This window comes from Pseudopipra pipra, chromosome 8 (genome assembly GCF_036250125.1).
Source record: "Pseudopipra pipra isolate bDixPip1 chromosome 8, bDixPip1.hap1, whole genome shotgun sequence".
NCBI classification, from domain to species: Eukaryota; Metazoa; Chordata; class Aves; order Passeriformes; family Pipridae; genus Pseudopipra; species Pseudopipra pipra.
In genome coordinates, this window is record NC_087556.1 from 2430602 (window position 1) to 2441817 (window position 11216).

The 11216-nt window shown below is 43.9% G+C and overlaps 1 long non-coding RNA gene across 2 annotated transcripts; it reads right to left on the reverse strand.

Moving 5' to 3' along the window:
- Positions 1–2502: 2502 nt before the first annotated feature.
- Positions 2503–10296, reverse strand: LOC135417756 (uncharacterized). 2 transcript variants are annotated; one of them, XR_010432193.1, is made up of 5 exons: positions 8494–10296; positions 7099–7136; positions 5824–5944; positions 3815–3957; positions 2503–2610 (listed from the first exon to the last, which is right to left on the reverse strand). It is a non-coding gene; the product is annotated as an uncharacterized LOC135417756 (long non-coding RNA). The 2 variants fall into 2 exon arrangements; XR_010432194.1 differs by lacking the exon at positions 7099–7136.
- Between the last annotated feature and the right edge of the window lie 920 nt (positions 10297–11216).

Sequence of the window (11216 nt, forward strand, 5' to 3'; positions counted from 1 at the left end):
CTAATTTGTCCACAGGGCTAGACTCTCTGCTCTGGAGCCAGGCTGGGAGAGCTGGGGGGTTCACCCGGAGAAGAAAAGGCTCCAGGGAGAGCTGAGAGACCCTTCCAGCCTAAAGGGGCTCCAGGAGAGCTGGAAAGGGACTTTGGACAAGGGATGGAGGGACAGGACAAGGGCGAATGGCTTCCCACTGCAAGAGGGCAGGGATAGATGGCATATTGGGAAGGAATTGTTCCCTGTGAGGGTGGGGAGGCCCTGGCACAGGTTGCCCAGAGAAGCTGTGACTGCTCCTGGATCCCTGGAAGTGTCCAAGGCCAGGTTGGATGGGGCTTGGAGCAACCTGGGCTAGTGGAAGGTGTCCCTGCCCATGGCAGGGGATGGAATAGGATGAGTTCTAAAGTCCCTTCCAACCCGAACCATTTTGTAATTCCATGATTTCCGCTAACCCTCTACTGCTGTGCTACCCATCCTTTTCCTGGGTGCACCATGGTGGGAAAGACCCTCGAGTATTATTATCTACCATGGTAGTATTGAAGAAAAAAAGCAAATGTATTGTTGTTGTTAAAAGAAAAGTTTTTCTTCCCTCGGTGTTGTTTTCTCATGGGACAAATGCTGCCTGTAATTCTGAGTCTGCACAGCACGTTTTCTTTAAAGGAACAGATTAAGTTAATAACTATTTTACATAAGAAGTGCATTTGTATGGCATATGAAAGACAAATATTTGAGTTTGTGCTCTAACTCCTTCAGTATTTCACATCCCAGGGATGTGCCCTACCAAGTGGGCCAGGGGTTAATTCTGTCTAACTTGGATTCTTCATTCTTGGAAACTGTTTCAAAGGTTGAGGGTTTTTTAATTTTTTTTCCATAAAGAAAAAGAAATACTTGAAAATCTGAATAACATTGACTAAAAAGAGAAGACAGCTCATGAGGCTTAATTAGTTGACCCCAGAAAACTGAAACTATTTTCCTAAGACCCAGATTTTAAGGCACGAATCTGACCATTGGCAGGCATTGCTCTGCAGGCACTTACTGCTTCAGCTCAAAGGGAGGCAGGCCCTGGTTTGCTACCTGTAGATTTCCAATGTCTTCATCTCAGCACATTTTTTTGTCTGGCTTTACTGCCTCATCTCCCTGGAAAGCACAGAGGTGAAAGCAAACAGCCAGGCAGGACCACAGGGAATGCAGATTGGCTAAAAACAGAAACTCCCACAGACGGGCCGGAGAATTCTGTCTCTACCTTTAGTTCCTGCCCTCTCAGGTCTTACCTTCACAGGAGGACAACAAAACACCTCCTGCAGCCTAGGAATTACATCTGGATTGAAAAAATAAATCACAGATTCAACAGTAGTGTGAGCCTTATAATATTACAAAATTTGTTCTTTAGCCCCTGATAACACCTTCCTGTTCCTATATACACTAATTAGAGAGACAACTCATCACCTCTTCCCTTGTTAACAGTTTCTTTCTATTGCCAGAGTTAGCTACTTCTGTCTTATCAAATTTCTCTCAGTCAGCATTTGGCTTGAAGTTTGCCCCTGTTTTATCTAATGAGGACACAGCACAACCCAAACCTCATCTGCTTTTTCCAGATATAACATATCATCTGGTCTAATAAAAGATACTTGGTATATCTTCCTATGAATTTTGCATCTTTCAGACCTCTGGGCAAACACAATTCCAAGCTCACTTACTGCAGTATCCTTCTCTTTCAGTACCAAATAGAATTTATTCAGTCTCTTCAGAGGTTTACTGGATGAGAAGTCCACAAAGTTCATAGGAAAATGGTCACATTTAGTACCCAGGCTGTATTTTCTAGGTTTACATGGCTTGTTGAGCCATATCTCAATGTTTAGGTAACAGCCACCACAGCAAAGACATGCTGAAAAGCTGCTCTAATGCAGGTGACTTATAATTACCTGATTTGATGCGCTTTTTATACATCCTTGCTGAATACAGGTGTTTTTCTAAGGCTGTTTGCAAAATCCAGAAAATATAAAGTAAGATTTATTCCATGCAGGAACCCTGTGGTCTGGGAAGAATTTCCTCTCTCAAAGACTGGTGTCTTATTTTCACACAGAATTTCTTTTTGCTGAATATGTGGTGCAGTGACTGCCTTTTATGAAAAAATCTGTTATAAGAAAATCTAAACCCAGTCCTGCTAAGAATGAGGAACTGGCAGATATGGTGGGTAAAGGTGTTGCTTCAAAGGTAGGAGTAGGCTTTTTGAGATCTCTTGAGTAAGCTACCAGTCTTTGTTAGGATGCAAACACTATCCATGACACTCCTCTGGAGCCCAGTTTATGTTGTTTCCAGGCTCTCCAAATCTTATTTGGGCATTTTTCTGGCCCATGTCAGGGTATGGGTCACAGATCAGCTGAGTACAGCACAGCACTGCTATGAACAGAGGAAATGCTCACCTGTCTGCCCTCCTTCCAGGAGATAAACTCCACTGAACTCAGAAATTCAGGATCAGCTTTATCCCAGCTTTTTCCCAAGTGTTCCTTGGGAACACTTCACCATCATCTGAGATTCACCCATCTACTGATACTTCCTTGTATCCTTCAGATGAACCAGGGTGCCAAAGGCCATGTCCAGCATCTGACCTGCCAGGGACTGACACAGAGCAGTGAAATGCAATCACACAGAAAGAACCCCCAATTTCTGCACTGGAATTTCCCTTGGATCCCTGGATTGACAGATGCCCATATTTACCTCAACAGTTTTATGGGACAATCTCACATTCACTACAGGCTGTTTCCTATGGAGCTGGCTTAGCCTTGCCAGCAGTTTTCTGCTCCTGCTTTGGGATCCCCTTCTTGTCCACTACCTCCTTATTCTGTAACATCTTACATAGCAACAAATACCTAAAAGTAGGTACTGAAGCACTACTAAACGTACTACTGAAGACTCCCAAAGTTGACAATCGTCTGGCCAATCATTCTCCAAGACCTTGGGAAGTGTTCTTCTTGGATAACTAACAGCAGGAAGTCCAAAACCCAAAAGAACTTTAACAAAGGTTAAACTCCTTGACCTAATGATAAAGAGCTGTTGGAAAGAGAGAAGCAGCCAGACAGGAGATACAGCACTACTTGGAGACATTCCACTCTGCCAACAGTGCCATATTTTTACCTGCTCGTCACTAAAAACCATGTTTTTATATTACATTTGTGATTAAATTGGTATTTACACACAAGGAGAAAAAGCAACCTAAGAGAGTGTCATAGCTGTGCATCCTTTGAAGAAATTTTGCAGACAAGAAAATATTAAAAAAATGTTCTGTCTAGAGGTAGAAGATAAACAAAAGGTGTTATAGTCTGAAAATGAAGCCCAAACACTTCAGCAGTCAGCAATAAATAACCAAAAAAGAAAGGAGGAAGGGAAAAAAAAAAAGAACAAAACAAGCCTCCAAAAGAGGTACTTGGTATAACAGTTTGTATGTTCAAAACATACAAATGCAGGCAGGAAAGACCAGATGCTTTTAGTGTCATAACATGACTAGAACGCTGTCTGTAGAGTTCTCCAAAGAATACCTGTAATCTACACACATTTTCCCAAATAAATTCTGTCATTTAAGATTCACTTCTATTACATGACATGGGTGTAAGACATCAAAACACGAATGCAGTCAAAGACCATTTTAGTGCTCTTCACGGCAGCTCAGGCTGTAATGGAAAGCCAGGGTTATGCATCTAATTTTTAGTTGTGCTGGATACATGATTGCCTCCTTGAGTGGCAATCACAAATTATTATCAAAGGGCAACATAAATGGCATTCAGATTTCAACGGCTGAGCTCATTATGACATTTAGAGCACTTACCGCTTATTGTGAGTTTTGCTGATTGCTGCTAATCCGCAGATGACAAATATTGCAGAGCACCTCAGACAACCAGAGCCATTTTCTCCAATTCTTTATCTCAGCTGACTTCTTGTTTTGTAGGTAATTTGACTGTAGTCAGCAGCCTACAGGGAAAAGGCAGGAGAAAACTGGTAGTCAGCTTGAGTTAGGTGTGACATCAATTGTCCAACCACACACAGAACTGTGGTCAGTTTACAGGAAAGGAGAAGCTGAAATGTTGCAGACTTCCTGAGGGACTGAAAGCCCAAATTGTCCCATTTTGTCACAACTTGAATTCGGTAAGCCATTTCAAACCTCCTCACCACAAGAAAAGTATCAAGGAGAATTTAACTGAGGTGTATTTCTGTAGGAACAGAAATAGGAGAGGGAAGGGCTGGAGGTAAGGCCTTGGCAGAGGGGTTGGGACTACGTGACCTTTAAGGTCCTTCCAACTCAAACCATTATAAGATTCTGTGAGTCCATTTCAGAGTAGCAACTAAATCTTCCAAATATCAGCTTGGAAAGGTAGAATTATGAAGATACTATTTTTTTCAGACCAAAACCAAACCTGTTAATATCTTTCCGTTTAGAGATTTAAAAAGTGCCTGTACAGAGGAGTTAGTTGGGTGTGGGCTGACATTGTGGAAATCAAATCCCTCCCTGCTGATTAAGCATCACTCCAAGGCAAGTGAAATGCTGATAAGGGCATTCACCAATTACAAAATCAACCACGTAGTGTCTGAGGACTGGATATGTTCCACAGGACTTCTTTTATTTAAGTCTCTGGTGATGCTGTTTTGTAAGCAGTGCTCTGTGTGTGCCTGAGAAAGGGGTGAACATCTTGGTTGAGGCAAGTCTTGCTCCATCAGACACACATTTGGTCAGGCCTTGGAGCTGCTGTGAGTAGGAGGAGCTCCCAGGTATGCAAAAGTCAGACACCACTGGCACTCTAGAACTTCTGGTGACACTGTCATAAACTACTTCATGTATCATTTGCCAGAATTTGTTCTGTAACAGGCAAAATATCCGTAAAATATCCATTTCACTTCCCTGACCTGTTAGCAGCTTTTCCTAGCAGGTTAATCAATGGTGAGGGTGCTCTCAATTGTGCATTGTTTGCATGTGTCCTGCTCTCCCCGGCTTTAATTTGCTTTCCCTGCACTGCCTGGGAGAAAACACTTCTCAGTGTTAGGTAACACTTCTCAGGGATAAAGCTTCTCAGGTAATAAAAATTACTATGTTTAATACTTCAATGCAAGTGATCAGGAGCTTTACAAACAGAAAGGCACTTAAAATCATGTTAACACACAGTAATATAGGAATCAAACACGTGAAAGAGAGTAGGTTTAAATTGGATACTGGGGAGAAATTCTTCCCTGTGAGGGTGCTGAGGCTCCAGGTTGCCCAGAGAAGCTGTGGCTGCCCCAGCCCTGGAAGTGTCCGAGGCAAGGTTGGATGGGGCTTGGAGCAACCTGGGTTGGTGGGAGGTACCCCTGCCCATGGCAGGGGGTTGGAACTGCGTGGTCTTCAAGGTCCCTTCCAAGCCAGAATATTCTGTGACTCTACGAAATTATAGCTTTGCCTTTAATCTACTATTTCTTTTTTCTTCCTTAGCTGTATTTCTCAGCTTACTTTCTTACCTTACTTTGTATTTCATACAGCAGTTGGACTAAACCAACCTCAAGAACTCATCAACCCATACTTAACTCTTAAAGAGGAACCTCCAGACATCTCTCACACAGAGTTTTAGAGAGCTTTAAGGATTATTTCAAAACGTCCACAGAGGAGTTATTACAGTATTTATCTATCCTATATCTATCAAAAATCTTCCCTGTTTAAAAGTCACAAGACAGAAGTGGTTTACTTCTTTCTGCTCCTTTCTGTATCACTTCACTAAATGTACACTAGCAATGAAACAATGTCCTTATCTTCAGTGATGTTTTTAACCATCTAGTGTCAAAACAGTTTGCAAAGCAGATGCCAGCCCTCACCTGCATTTCACAGATATGTAACATGAACCAAGGAGAGGCTGAGGCCAGAGCTGCCCCAGCCCAGGGGGCTTCCCTGCTGTGGCTGTGTTTGAGTCTCCATCATGCCAGAAGTAACCAAAACCTGCCAACCAGAATTCAAGTTTAGATCATGCACCAAAATTATTTCACTTTCTTAGTAGATTTTTCCCTAGGTTAGCACCTCAAGGGATGTATTAATGTTGCCTAAGAAAAGCAAACAAATAATATTTGTGTGAAGTAAAATATCTTGGACTGAAGATAAAGCCAATTATAGACACTTGAAAAATGTTGTGAGTGTTGAATTTTCTTACAAACATCACAATCTGCTAAGCTGTGACCCAAAGAAAACTTCAGCAATGAACTACCCTGGCTGCTTTGCACTACCCTTTCCCTCTTCTGATATCTCTTTGCATTTGTGTGCCAGAGGAAACGGAGTAGTCTGTGTTTCAAGTTCTTCCTGAAGGTATTGGTAGTCACCGAGGAAACCTGTTCAAAATCTTCTCCTGCCACATTGCTCCTCTATCACACGATGCAATGATTTACATTAATAACAGCAGAGTGCAGAGAAGACCTGCTGAGCCTTTAATAAACTTCCTTTTTCCAATCACTTAAAACGTTCTTTAAAGTTGCAACTGAAGTAATACAAAGCCTGCATAACAGTACACTTGACATTTATGATCTTGGCAATAAATCTGATTTTCATTTTTACAATGTCTGCTTTTGATTAATTGTAAAAAGTTTACTACATATACTTCTAGAGAAACAGTGGAATGGTTAATAAACTATATTCTTCCTGATAATACTAAATTGTAATGCAGCCTTGAACCACATATATTAAATGCAAAATGCTACAAAAAGCCAAATGCTCACAAGTTCAACTTACATTACTGTTGCCATTAGGGAATAATTGTGAGGCAGCCTCAATTTCTTCTAGCCTTGGCATGTATTAATGTAGTGCACAATTCTGTACAGGTTTGAAGTTAAAACTTCCAATGTTCAAATGTAAGCAACATTTGTCATGCATCTTAAAAACCCTTATTTTTCATAGTACAGCGTGATTAAGTTCGAATAGCAAGAGATTGTAATCTAGACTTGAAAAAAAATCTAGACTTAAAAAAAACCAACCCTCTATTATTATTTTTCAGCATGACATAAGTGAAACCCAAGGAATGTAATTATGCCAGAATTCTGCCACAGAAAAGACCCGGCAGTGAACTGTGTGGGGTGCAATTTTATCACTTCAGGAAACTGTCTCACCTGGTACTCATGGGTCCTTTCCTGGGAGGGTGCCAAAGCTGAAGGATAATGGAAATATAATGAACAGCTGCAAATTAAATTATGCTGTTGTAATGTGGCATTATTTGGCATAAATGATTTCATTGCAATTAAGAAAACAGATCCATAGCCCATAGCAGGTGGTTGTCGATGTAGCACTAGGTAAGTTGGCCTGCTGACAGAAAAGACAGGAAGAGAAAAGATCCTGCATACAGAAGCAGGTCTGCTCTCCAGTACAATAAACAAAAAGCTGCATTATTAAAGGATCAACTGATATTAGAGAGAATAAAAATAGCCACTGTATAAACATTTCTGAAGTGTTTGTCTGACTCGGTGCAGAGGCCACAACCAGACCTGTGTAGTGTTCAAATCTCATTAGCACCTCACCAAATAGGTGTGAAATGATGGATGTGCTAGGACTTGTTATCTGCCCAAGAGTTCGCTGTTCTCCTAATTACTGTGTGCAACTAAAATCAGCATTTTTAGAAGCTCATTTTGCTTGCAGTTCTTCCCCTTGCAGACAGTCCTGCCACACTCAGCAGCTGAAATAAATCAGATTTCATAATAGTTTTGAGAAGACTAACCAAAAATCGTGCTCTCAACACTTTCCATCCTCTCTGGTGGTTTTTGGGTTGAATTGTGGCTCATTTCTATCACAGGAAAACATTGCTTTCATTGATATGTCTTTGCCCTAATTGCTTGTGAATTTGTAACATTTTAAAATCAGCCACTATCATCTACATGTGACAGATAAAGCGGCGAACAAGAGAAAAATCAGGTAATTGCTCATTACGGCTGAGTACAATTTAAGTAGAGAGGGTGTCTGCACCCAAGAGGGTGTCCTCTTGGCCCATTTCATCTGAGCTTGAACACCAAATGAGGATGCACTTCACAGATTGTTCAATGTGCAGCTGAAAGTTCCATATATACAAGGAGCTCCACTCCTATGAAACTCCACTTAGTCAAGGCCAGGTTGGATGGAGCTTGGAGCAACCTGGTCTAGTGGAAGGTGTCCCTGTCCAGGGCAGGGAGGTTGGAAAAAGATGAGTTTAAGGTCTCTTCCAACCCAAACCGCCATAGGATTCTGTGTTTCTATGAAACATAGTTCCCTCACCCTGAGGGCTGTGCAGACAGGTAACAGCACAGCACAAGGCAGTACAGAAGAGCTCATGGAGAGCAAATCCTCCAGGTGACATAAAAATCTATACAGCCATAGGGGACAACTTGTTTACATGCACCAAAAGCAGTGCAACAGCTAAAGCTGAACATGTATGTCAACAGGGTCCATTCAGTGAAACTTGCACAAGACTATGAAAAAGAGTATTTTTAAAATCCATATAAATGGACTCAAAGTATTTATGGTGACTCAAGACAAACGTGAACACGTGCCCAAGCCTTGAGAGGTTTTTGTGCTCTATATGGTCATCGGTGATGTTCCCCGGGCTCAATATCCAGGCCAGTCCTGTTTAATACCTTCATCAATGATATGGACCAGGGGCTGATTGCCCTCAGCTGGTTTGCAGATGACACCAAGCTGGGTAGGACAGTGGATCTGCTGGAGGGCAGGAAGGCTTTGCAGAGGAATCTGGACAGTCTGGATTAATGGGCCAAGGGCAATTGTATGAAATACAACAAGGCCCAGTGCCGGGTCCTGCCCTTGGGTCACACCAACCCCTGCAGCTCCAGGCTGGGGCAGAGGGGCTGCAAAGCTGGGAAAGGCCCTGGGGGTGCTGGTGACAGCGGCTGGACACGAGCCCGGGTGTGCCCAGGGGGGCAAGAAGGCCAAGGGCCCCTGGGCTGTGCCAGCCATGGTGTGGGCACAGCCCCAGGGCAGTGCCCGTCCCTGTGCTGGCACCGCTGAGGGACCGCGAGGGCTGGGCCCAGTTCTGGGCCCTCAACAGGAGAGACCCGGAGGGGCTGGAGCGTGTGCAGGGAAGGGAACGGAGCTGGGGAAGGGGCTGGAGCAGCAGGAGCGGCTGAGGGAGCTGGGGGGGCTCAGCCTGGAGAAAAGGAGGCTCAGGGGGGACCTTCTGGCTCTGCAAGTCCCTGACAGGAGGGGGGAGCCGGGGGGGGGGTCGGGCTCTGCTGCCAGGGAACAAGGGACAGGAGGAGAGGGAACGGCCTCCAGCTGTGCCAGGGGAGGTTTTCACTGGATATTAGGTAAAATTTCTTCATGGAAAGGGTTGTCAAAGCTGCCCTGGGCAGTGGTGGAGATGCCATCCCTAGAATTGTTCAAAAACTGTGTGGCTGTGGCATTTGAGGACATGGTTTAATGGTGAACAAGATGGTGGTGCTCGGTGGATGGCTGGATACGATGATCTTAGAGGTCTTTCCCAACCTTAATGATTATATGATTCCATGATTCAAAAGCTCTCTTTACTTTAATAATTCACTCCAGAATTTCAGACCAGAAGTTTAACAGCCTCCAGGCAGGTGTTTTTCCAGAATGGTGCATAAGAGATTTTCCCAGTATCCCTCTGCAGAGCCTCCTATCAGCTGCCATTTGAGGCAGGTTAGGGGAGCTCTGGCTTTGTCCAGGTTGCAATTCCTATGTCTCAGAAAGGATCCATTGGAGAGCAATAACATAATGATAAACGTCAGAGATTCACATCAGCTGAAGTTCTGGAGACAAAGTGGATTATGTTTGTTGTTCAAAACCAAGACAATACAGCTCTTCTCTGTTTTTCGAGGTCTATTCGCTAAGTTTTTTGGAACTAAACTGAGATCTTGCAGCTGTTCTAACCCAGTGCTACCACCAGACAACCGTTAGTACTAGAAAACATCCAAAAAATCAAGAATAACTAATAGTACAAGAGACTATAAGAGATGTTAAAACAGCCTGAGACTGGATCTTAATTAGAAAAGCTCTATAGAAGAAGCCAAAGAAGCTATCAAACTGAAAAACAGAATTACAAAAAAGGTACAAGGTTCATACTCAATGGATTCCCAACTCTCACATTAACTCACAGAATCCTTAAAACTGGAAAAGACCTCCAAGATCATCAAGCGCAACCTTTCACCAGACAACACCTTGTCCCCCAGCCCAGAGCACTGAGTGCCACGGCCAGGCCTTCCTTGGACACCTCCAGGGATGGGGACTCCACCACCTCCCTGGGCAGCCCCTGCCAAGGCCTGACCACCCTTTCCAGGGAGAAATTCATCCTGCTGTCCAACCTGAGCCTCCCCTGGCACAGCTGGAGGCCGTTCCCTCTCCTTCTGTCCCTTGTTCCCTGGGAGCAGAGCCTGACCCAGCTCCCTTCTCCTGTCAGGGAGTTGCAGAGCCAGAAGGTCCCCCCTGAGCCTCCTTTTCTCCAGACTGAGCCCCTCCCAGCTCCCTCAGCCACTCCTCATAGGACTTCCAGAGCCTTCCCCAGCTCCACTGCCCTTCTCTGGACCATAAATTCCCCCAGCTATCTTGGTCCTTCTGCTTCTCAAACCCTGTTTTCGAAACTCTCAAGAGCAAGGCTTCAATAATTTTCTCTAAACCTCTTCACATTCTTGTACCATGCCAGCTCCAGTGTTTGGGAACACTCTGTGCATCAGCAATGCAGCTACAGACCCCAGAGGGCAGGAGGTGGAAACTTCTTTAAGAAAAGCTTCTGACTGTGGGAACACAACTGTGACCAAAACAAAAAATGCAGTTTTAGCCATGCCAGGTTCAGAAAACAGTGTGAAACCTGCTCATCAAGGACCCAGGAAGGATATTTTAGGTTCAGCCTCTCCTGGGGACCATCTCTTTCTGAATGCTATGTCAGACAAACAAAGCCTTTCAGTACTCCTTCTTTACAACTTACTCCTGACTCCAGCACCACAGCCCACACTGCTGCAGTTCAGTGTCTTGTGGGAGCACAAACCCCCAGGAAAAGAGCTGAAATTTGTAGTGGCATAGAGCAGGCTTTTTAAGAAGGCAGGATCACTGCATCTAGAGACAAAGACTCACAGGAGGACTGAAATGGAAGGGATCTGAGGAAGCCCCTAATCCAAGCTCCTGCTCAAGGCCAACTCTGAGGCCAGACCAGTCTGTTCAAGGCTTTATCCATTCAGATCTTGAGAACCCTCAAGCACGTAAAACTCCTCCACAATTTGTTGTCATTCACAAC